This window comes from Pleurodeles waltl, chromosome 6 (genome assembly GCF_031143425.1).
Source record: "Pleurodeles waltl isolate 20211129_DDA chromosome 6, aPleWal1.hap1.20221129, whole genome shotgun sequence".
Classification (NCBI taxonomy): domain Eukaryota; kingdom Metazoa; phylum Chordata; class Amphibia; order Caudata; family Salamandridae; genus Pleurodeles; species Pleurodeles waltl.
In genome coordinates this window covers 911,883,316-911,892,711 of record NC_090445.1, presented here as the reverse complement: position 1 = coordinate 911,892,711, position 9,396 = coordinate 911,883,316, and the positions used below count along the sequence as shown (strand labels likewise).

The window sequence follows — 9,396 nt, the reverse complement described above, 5'->3', positions numbered from 1 at the left end:
CATTGAAAATCTGAAATAAAACAAAAACCATCTCATAATTATTTCGCAAATAGCAGGCACTAAATGACAAAAACAACACATTAATCTTCAATAAACAGGAAAAAGAGGTAATCCAATGCTACTTTCCCACTGCCCCACCCAATATTTACACAACAATTCTTAATATGAAAGGCGAGAACTGAGCGAAATATGCCACTTTATTCTTCAATAAATGCTAATAAAAGAAAAGAGATCATGCCAGTTCATCCAATGGTGCTCATAAGAGGCTACCCTTTTGGGGCTCTGAGGGGCAAAGCAGGAGGTTCGCTTCTGGTGCCTGGCCCTAAACCCTGCACCTCTTTCTTCCACCAAAAGATCTCCACTCAGGGTCCCCTCTGACTGTCACAGACTTTGCTAAAACATAATTCAGGCTTAGCTGAATGTGATGGCCAAATGACAGTCAGCTGAAAGTCTGATCGCCCGGCCATATCGAAGCCCACCACCAAACCAGCTGATTGGTGCCCTTGCTGTCCATTTCTTATTCATTGACTTTGTACTTAGTGGCCCATTAGGAGATGAAACGTGTAACTTGTTTGCACATAGGGCAAAGAGAGTTCATTGTCCAATAGACCTATCTTACCAAGATAACTCATATCAATAAAGGTGTGCTATCAATCGAAAGACTAGCAATTTCTGGTGTTTTTTTCTTTTTCTTAAAATAGGTTTTGTCTTCATTTCCTGTATTAACTCTGTATATTGGAGAACCCTTTTCTGAGCCTGGATATTTTCATCAGAAACGCCATGTGTAACTCTAATGGCACTTTTACGACTGGTAATGGTAAGCTAACACATTTAACAAGTGTGCATTTAGAAGTAGTATTTTGAACTCGTAGGTGTAGATAAAAACGGCCCCACCACCATAGAGGCAGCATCACTGCCATCAATGCCATGCTTTCACTTGGAACATGCCGCACATTTTTTCTGAAGGAAATACCATTTTGAGATAATTTGCTCAGCACTGGAAATGTATGTTTACTGAAGGCAAAATGTATGTAACTATTTCTAAATCAACTTGCTTCTGTAGTGTTCCGTTCAAGGTGTAGGCTGTTGGGCCAGTTGAGGTTTAGACACGCGAAGTATTCAAAGCATAAATCTACGCTTATGCAGGCAGGTGTTTCCACATTTTTTGCGTTAATGTAAATTTCCTTGCGAATCATGTCATGAATGTATGGATGTCATAATATATGTATGTAGCGGGATTGTATTCAAGTGCTGTGGAAGATTATGCTTTTACTTCGTACGAGTTTGTGCAATGTACGTAACACACATTATAATGTGTAGAGTTTGTAATATTGTACACTGTTTCAACTTTAATGTTTATGTAGAAATTTTTTCCTTATATGGTCCCCTCCCTAAACACAGTCTAAGAACCAACCCATAGGTATTCATGTGTAAGAAAATCTAGTGCTGAGGAAGCATTCCTAGGACAATATTTATCATTTATTCACACTATTCAATGCAACAAGACACCTTTCTGTGTTGCAATGGAGAAGACAGGAATGCACCATTTCTATCAAGATATGGTGTATTCCTGCCCTCTCCTTGTGCTGGGGCACGTTTGGCTGTCTAGCCCCAAGCAGGCACCCCAGCACGACGGTGCAAGGGTGCCTGGATTGTTTTTCGTGCAGAAAGGTGTCCATTCCTGCACAAAAAAACAGTTGTTTGGAGTGTTTGCCTCTTTTTTGTGTGTGCTGCAGAATGCATTACACATAGAAAGAGATAGAAACAAGGAGAAATAGGAATATTTTCCTCGTTATGCTTCCCCTGGGGAGGCATAACACTTTAACATATTCCCAGGTCTACCATTCTTGGTAAATATGGCAATGCACCAAAATCCACAGATGAATGTGTGTGAACACTTATGTTGCGCTCATGGAATGCCTCCCTGGGGTAGAGTAACTCAAGGCAGCATCATGCCCTACCTTGTGTTACTTTGGATTTACCAAGCCATGCAGGGCCTTGTAAGGTGACCTAGCGTTGGTTGGCAAATCTCATTCTAGATTTTGCGTCATCTTGCGCCCTCATGTGTGGTGCAATAGTGACAAAAACTTGTGATAAATCTGGTTCCTAGTTTTTTGTGTCAATGCTCCCAAAAATAAAGGGAGAGTGCTGAGTAAACTGGTATTTCCTGCATGCGGCCCTGAATCCATTCCATGTTGTACATCTTACAACGCAAGTCCAAATTTATGTAAGCCTACTGTATGCCTTTAACGCATAACCATCACCCTGATAGCACTGAACACAGAAGATCCTGCATTGCATTTTACATCTCAAAAGGGCAGAGAATCAAAGTCAATATAATTTTAGTGAGCCTTTGTTCACATTCTAAAATCTAGGGAGTAGCTTACTGCCTATCCTCCAAAAGTGTTTGGAGACTCATGCTAATGGTACAAGATTGACAGAATTTCAAGCTGAGTGAAAGCTATGTTGTTGACTTTATGGTTAGTCTAGACATCCCATTTAACAATTTTAAAGCAGTCTAAGGCTATTGTGTGTCTCATAGATGCAGCTGAAAGTTCTAGGTGGCAGTGTAAATGTTATAACGCAGTTTAACAAGCACTGGGGCATTTACAAGGCTCTTGGATGAAATTCCGTAGATGGTCAAGGGCATTAAATAGTACATGAGGCAACTGGTATTGCCTATAAAAATAATCTGAATTTTCATGCGCTCAATTACTGTACATTTGCCTAATCAATGGTTATACACTGAGAGCAATGGCACCGTTTCATCCTCTTTTCCAGAGGCTACTAGCACTATTCTGGAGCTCATTAGGCAGACTCATAGAACAACAGAAATACCACTCATTAATGAACTGTTCCTTTAACAATATTTTTTATTAATATGAAATTAACGTGCTATACATTTAAAATGCATTATGCTTCACTCTTGCAGCTCTCTTCTATTCAGAAAATCATGGGAGAAATATGTTTAGCGCTTCCTTGCTCAGACTGTAAACTTATTTTATTGAAAAGTACCACAGTTAGACATTCTGCACTATAGGAATTCGGAGATAAAAAGAATAATAGGGATTGATTGGTAACAAAGGATGAAAAACTCGATTGCTATCAGTTCAGGGGGAAATGCCTATCTATTTCAAAGGTCGTTTTAAAATGGTAGCTTCATGGCTACGTTTTCTGAGTTCTCTGATTGGAGAGCTCAACCTTTATTGCAATGTCTTCTTTTTGTTATCATTACCTTTTCTCTCATGCTTGTTTTGAGATGCAGACCAACAAGAACTTCTGCAATTCTCTTGGTGAGAGAGTTGAAGCTGTAAGCAGGTCAATGCTCCATCCTGGGATCATTCATTTGAGAGCCACAAAAATAGTTCGAGGTCTTTCCAAATATTCGGAAGTTGCCGGATCGAAGTTATCGCTGACATTCGCTGGATTCGATTTTATAAAAAATATTGATCTATGTGTAGTGATTATACATATTCAAGTAACATTCATAGATACTTCTAGGATGGTATCAGAAAATGTATGATGTATGTGAAATAGCAATGGCTTACCCTAGTTGGCAAATAACCGAAAACGTTCCTTGAATTCCACTTCACGGCGCTGAATTCACAAAGTGACCCCTGTCATATGGAGTTCTTCCAGAAGTAGCCATCACTTTTCAGTATCTTAAACAGCATTCCACAAAACAGCTCCCGACTGCCAGGCGACACTAGTTATTACCAATTGAATTTTCAAAAGCAAACTTACCGAGTCCTAACTTTGACAAATTTTATTTCACATTTGTCAAAGGAAATAAAGCTGACAGCATTACAGGGTCTGTGTACTAAAAGCAGTATCTCAATTCCAACAGTCTGTCCAACCTTTTCATCCCCGGGGAAGCATTAAATCTGGGACCAATTCACAGCTTTGTTTGAACACTATATTTTTGCCTTTTCTTTGAACCTTTGATATTTATTTCAGTGTTAAATCTATTCTTCCCTTCATCTATTACCCTGTTTTATTTCTGTTTTTGAGAACCTATATTTTTGCTAATAAATATTCACTGCACCATTTCATCCTGTATTTAATATGCCCACTGCATGTTTGCTGTTCTAACTTCTCAACAGATTGAGTGGACATTCCAGTGTTGCTGTGCAGTCATAAAATTCAGGAACTTATAAAATCATGCCCTCCCTTTCTTACTATTGGTTTTGAAACAGTATATTTTCTTGCTATTTCTTTTCCCGGTGGCTTCGCCTGCTCATAGCAGAACCACAGCTCCTCCCTGTGGTGTCCATGTTGGATTACTTCACTGCCACACCAGAGACTTCTCGGCAGACTCGTGCCTTTCCGTTTCTGCTTCAGCTCCTGCACTTTGCTGGGCTCACATTTCATGCATATTTTTAAGACAGTCGTGAAGTGCTTGGGTAAGTAAGCCGTATTATTTACATTATACAGAATGTATGTTATTATGTGTAGGTTTTTTTGTAAATTTGAAAGAATGAAGTGGTATAGCTTGGAGATAAAAGGATGCGTGCATTGATGAAATTCTTAGTAGATTTATGTAATGTTGGTTCTGACAGTTTGTGTGTGTCCATAACCCTTCCTCAAACACTGACCATGTTTTTCAAGCAATATTCTTTCATGTGTAAAGTAGAATGAAAACGTACTGCACAGCTGACTGTTGTGTGTGCTTTAGTTTGCACCACTTGCTAACTCGGGGTTTCACAACACAGATAGCTTCTATTATTCTGTTCTTTGCACAATAAATCACACGGGTAGATGGTGCATTTTTCTAAATATTCAGATGAAATATCATAATGTAGGGAACTGACTTTCAGGAAGATCATAGGATATGCAAAAGAGCGCAGGGGTTTAACATCAAAGAAAGACACAGCTTCAGCCTCATATGTTCTTAATGCATTTCCATCCTTTTACATATCCTTTTTTCATTCAAATTATTAATCTCCCACTATCTTGCATGCTCATTCAAGTGTGCACTGGCACTCATTGTTTTTTGCACATACTCACTCACGGTCACTCACTAGCTCTTCTTGTGAATAGCACATCACCCTGCTGTAGCAATGGGCTATCGTTTAATGAATGAAGAACACACACGTTTAGCAGTTACCTTCTCTTTGTTCCAATTTGAATATGTGTGTGATGTGTGGCCCCAGATTACCAACAAGGCTCCATCTCATACCCGCCTAATGGGACCCCTTCCTAAAATATTAAACATGCACTTCTTATTAAAGAATATGTGAAACCTCAATACATTTACATAATTCGGAATAAACTTGCTTGAAGAGTGAGGTATAGAAAACAGTTAAACAAGTAAATATACTGTACTGACAGTGTGCACTCCTTTGTAAATTGTATTCTTCTATGCATATTAACAGATTGCACTTAAATTGCATTATTATTGCAAGTTAGATTTTTTACTATGACGCTGAGGTATTGGTAGTGCATGTACACAATGTGCACATATGTTATATACACTCACACACATTCCTAGAAAGCAGGCACGCTTTATATCTGTTTCTATCTGCGACCTCCAGACCCTGCTAGCTGACAGCCCTGCATTGGTTTGCTCTGCCGCTTGCCCTTGCACAGGGTCACAGTGCAATCAAGCCTGGTGCCAGGAGTGAGGGAGCGCGACCCGCTGATGTCTTGGAATGGTAGCGCGATCTGACAACAGGACCACAGGAGAGAGGGAAAAGTCAGTTTAACTCCTAGGCCTACCTCTCCACTCCACAGCTTGTCCAATTCATTCTGCGGAATGGCTCCCTCCCCGCCCACTATCCAGAGACACTACAATGAAGACAGCCACTAAAGCAGATATAAAGGGAAATAAGGCGAGTCTGTTGCAGATGTCGGCATTGTGCACATCTGGTGAACTCTGCGCTGTTGTGAATGAATTATCCCTTTCACTACTCTTCAGATACCTTCTTTTCTTCACATTTGATTCCCTAATCCACGCTCCTTGTATTTTCCGACTGTTATGAGCTACACTCCGTGCTTCCTCTCCTAGTGTACTCACACACCCCTCTTAAATGTTTTTTTTCTATGCAAACCTTTGATACACTCCCCTGTCTGTGAGCCATTGCTTATTGCGTTCACATCTAGCACTTCTCCCTTCCTGCTTTCAAAATAAAGCCTGTTGTTTAGACTTTGCAATCTACTTTGTGTGCTGGGATCATGACCTTTTAGTTGCTTCCATTTTCTAATTACTCTCAAAAATATTGAATTTAATTTAGCTTTTCTGTTCCCTTTAAACTCAGGATTTTTGCGGTGAAGCTCCACTTAAATTCACACGAGGTGCTCAGTGCCTTTTCTGATTACACACTCAGAAATAAAGTGAGTAAAATGCAAGAGAGAGCACCTGCCACAGGGCTGTGAGATGCAGCCTTGAGCATGAACTGCCCATTTCATATAATTCTGCTGAAGTTACATTATTTTTTATGTTGTGGATGTTCAAAAGAATACATACAGTACTGGACTTTGATCTTGTGCATTGCATTAAAGAATGAAGAAATACACCGGGTTTGATCATTGCAATATGACCCGTGCCGTTTGCTAGAGTAAATTCTGCAGCGTGGGTATGATGTTCCTCTAGAAGGTCAATATTGCTTAGCCCTCAGAATTATCATTGCTGCCCCTCTTATTTTCAGTTTTATTTTATGTTTTTCTGAAGTCAAATGCAACATGATTCTCTCCTTTTGCCTTTTTCGCTGTAAGGTTAGGGAAAATTGAAACTAGTTTGAAACTTTTTGTTATATTTTTTCGACTCCATATTCCACTAAATTTGCATTACTTGTCAGCGGGTGGTATACATAGGTAAATATAGCGACACTATCATGTTGGAAAACTTTATTACTGATGTTTTGAAGAGATCACTCAGCCACAAGTCTGTAGTGTATAAAAGACGCGTTAACATTCTCCTGCTGGAAAGACTACCTGTCACTTGTGCATATGAAATACATTAATACATACAGACAAGCACACACATATATATATGTATATATGTGTGTATATATATATGTGTGTGTGTATTTAAGGTTTTACTGACATCTTGGATTTTGTAATAATGCATGGCCAATAGGCAAAATGTTTTGCTTGAAGAACTAGTTTGTAAGTGACTTGCTGACATGAGCACTGCAGAATGACCATAAATATTTGCAGGAATGCGATTGGTGCATTCTGAACTATGACATCGCATCTTATCCTGGAGCTAAACGCAGTTTAAATTTAGGACATAAAATATTTATATGATGTCTTCAATGGTGACAGGAAGGGCTTCACAATGTGATGTTGCTTTAGATATGGAAGCTCCCTTTTCGCTATTGACGTACAACCTAATCCTGCTCTTTGCTTATTCTTGAGACATTGAACAGTGAATACTAAATGCCTCATTTCTAAACCTCATGAATTTGACTTCTTTCTCATGTAGTAAGGCAACTTTTAAAATTCAATACAAAACCTGCTGATGCTACATTTACATTTAGGCATTCTACATTTAGAAACATTGCGCCTGTAAAATAATAAATTCAATATGATCCACTCCTGGACATATCTGGATGGCTGTTATTGATAGCGCCCACCTTCACACCTGCAAAACTCAGGGGGTTGTGTCTCATTTCATTCACACATTGCCCCTTCTCAAAGAACATGTTTTTTTTTTCAAGGGAAAATACCTGAAATTGGTATCAATGACCCAACAAGCATTGAGAAAGTCAATAGGGGTCTCCATGGTTGCCTATTGGTATTGCAAAGGTTCTCTTGATGCTGTGCTGACTCAATAATAAACTGAGAAAGAAAACTTAGTATAATGATATGTATATGTGCATGAACTTATGCATTGTGACACCATTGAAGCCTGAAGTGATACTGTATGATGCACATGCATCACCAAGTACACACATGTATATGGCATCACATGTCATGTTTTTTTTAGCATTCCTAGATGGTGGACGCCAATTGAAATGACCACTCTAAATAAAATAATTTGAACTAGTGAGAAAGTGTGTTTCAGAAGCGGAGGACTTAGGCAGCAAATGGAAGCTGTAGGACCCTTCAAAAAGTGTAAACTAAAAAAAAATGTTAAGGAATGCAATATTGAGTACCAGAGGGGTGGGTGAGAGAAAATGGGAGAGAGACCGAGGACGGTTCAACCGAGAATGGATGGTGGAGCAATTGAGGAGCAACTAAAGGACCCTTGAGACTAAATAAAAAAAAATAAAAAAAATAACACATGCACTGTGATGGAGAGCTGAAAGAAATATAAAATGTTCGTCCCAGAACGTGAGCAGTGAAAGAATACAAACCAGCCAATCAAAAGGATGGTAAAGAGTATACGCTCCAGGATTGGACAAACGCAAGAAACTAAAGGCAAGCCATTGAAAAAGAAAGCATTTGCAATGCCAGTAGGTCCCACCTTTGGGATCTATCGGCTTTGCCAATAACTATTAGCCAAGCTGTACAGCGTTGGCAAGACAATGTGCAGCATGGCAAAAAGCTTTAAAAAAGGTGCGATGATGCAGCCACTCTATTACGTAGGAATGCTTCCAAAATGACACGAGCACCATTTTTTAAAACTTAAGTACCACACATCGTTTTAAGGCAGATGAGCTGACAGCAATTTATTGCCTCCTTCTCCACAAAAAGAAGACGACAAGCAAGTGGAGTCAGAGGGCAGCAGTGGGAAGTAGGAGTTGCTGCAATTCATAGTGGGAAGTGGAAGCAATCGGGAGCAGGGGGGCGAAAGGGGAAAAGCTGCACTTAAAGGACAATTACATGAATGAAAAAGCAATGTGAGGGAAAGAAGCACTCAAGAGTGAGTGCAATATGGAGGGGGAAGGGGAGAACACTGCAGTTGTTTGAAAGAATTGCTGAGCACGTCACAGGAAGGAGAAGAGAAGTAAAATAGGGAGACAGCTGGAAAATATATAGTCTCATGGAATGCTGAACCAAAAAGAAAAATGTAGTTCCTGAAAAGTAAGCAGTGAAGGGGCACAAGCATGGAAGCTACAATCTAGTGGAGGGACAATACAGAAGTGGAAAGGAAGTTACACAAGGCCACAAATTAAACACAAGCTAATGAGAGTGACAACAAAGTAAACCAATGGTAACCAATGCTTGTTCAGTCTCCAAGCCCGCTGTAAGTTCACATTAGTTCTTTTTCAACCAGACAGCTTGCGTTGTTTGGGTAGGCTCTACCTATAAAGCAAGCAAATGAAAATGAGAGTAAAGCCACCCAGTCATGAACAATGGATTGATCTAATCACACTGATTATGGTATGGTCCACAATAAGCTTTCACCTACAGTAGGTAAAAGTGCATAGTGGTGAAGACCTAAAACAAAGGCAACAAACTTACGAAATAGAAAACCACATTTGTTGTTTCTCAAGGATATTTAGAATG

General features: G+C 39.5%; 1 long non-coding RNA gene across 1 annotated transcript in view; it reads left to right on the top strand.

Moving 5' to 3' along the window:
- Window positions 1-4,265: 4,265 nt before the first annotated feature.
- The window catches only part of LOC138302063 (uncharacterized), a 39,221-nt gene continuing 34,090 nt past the window's right edge, over window positions 4,266-9,396 (top strand). Inside the window, exon 1 of the long non-coding RNA XR_011205251.1 lies at window positions 4,266-4,403. This is a non-coding gene — a long non-coding RNA (uncharacterized lncRNA). The remainder of the gene's footprint in view (window positions 4,404-9,396) is intronic.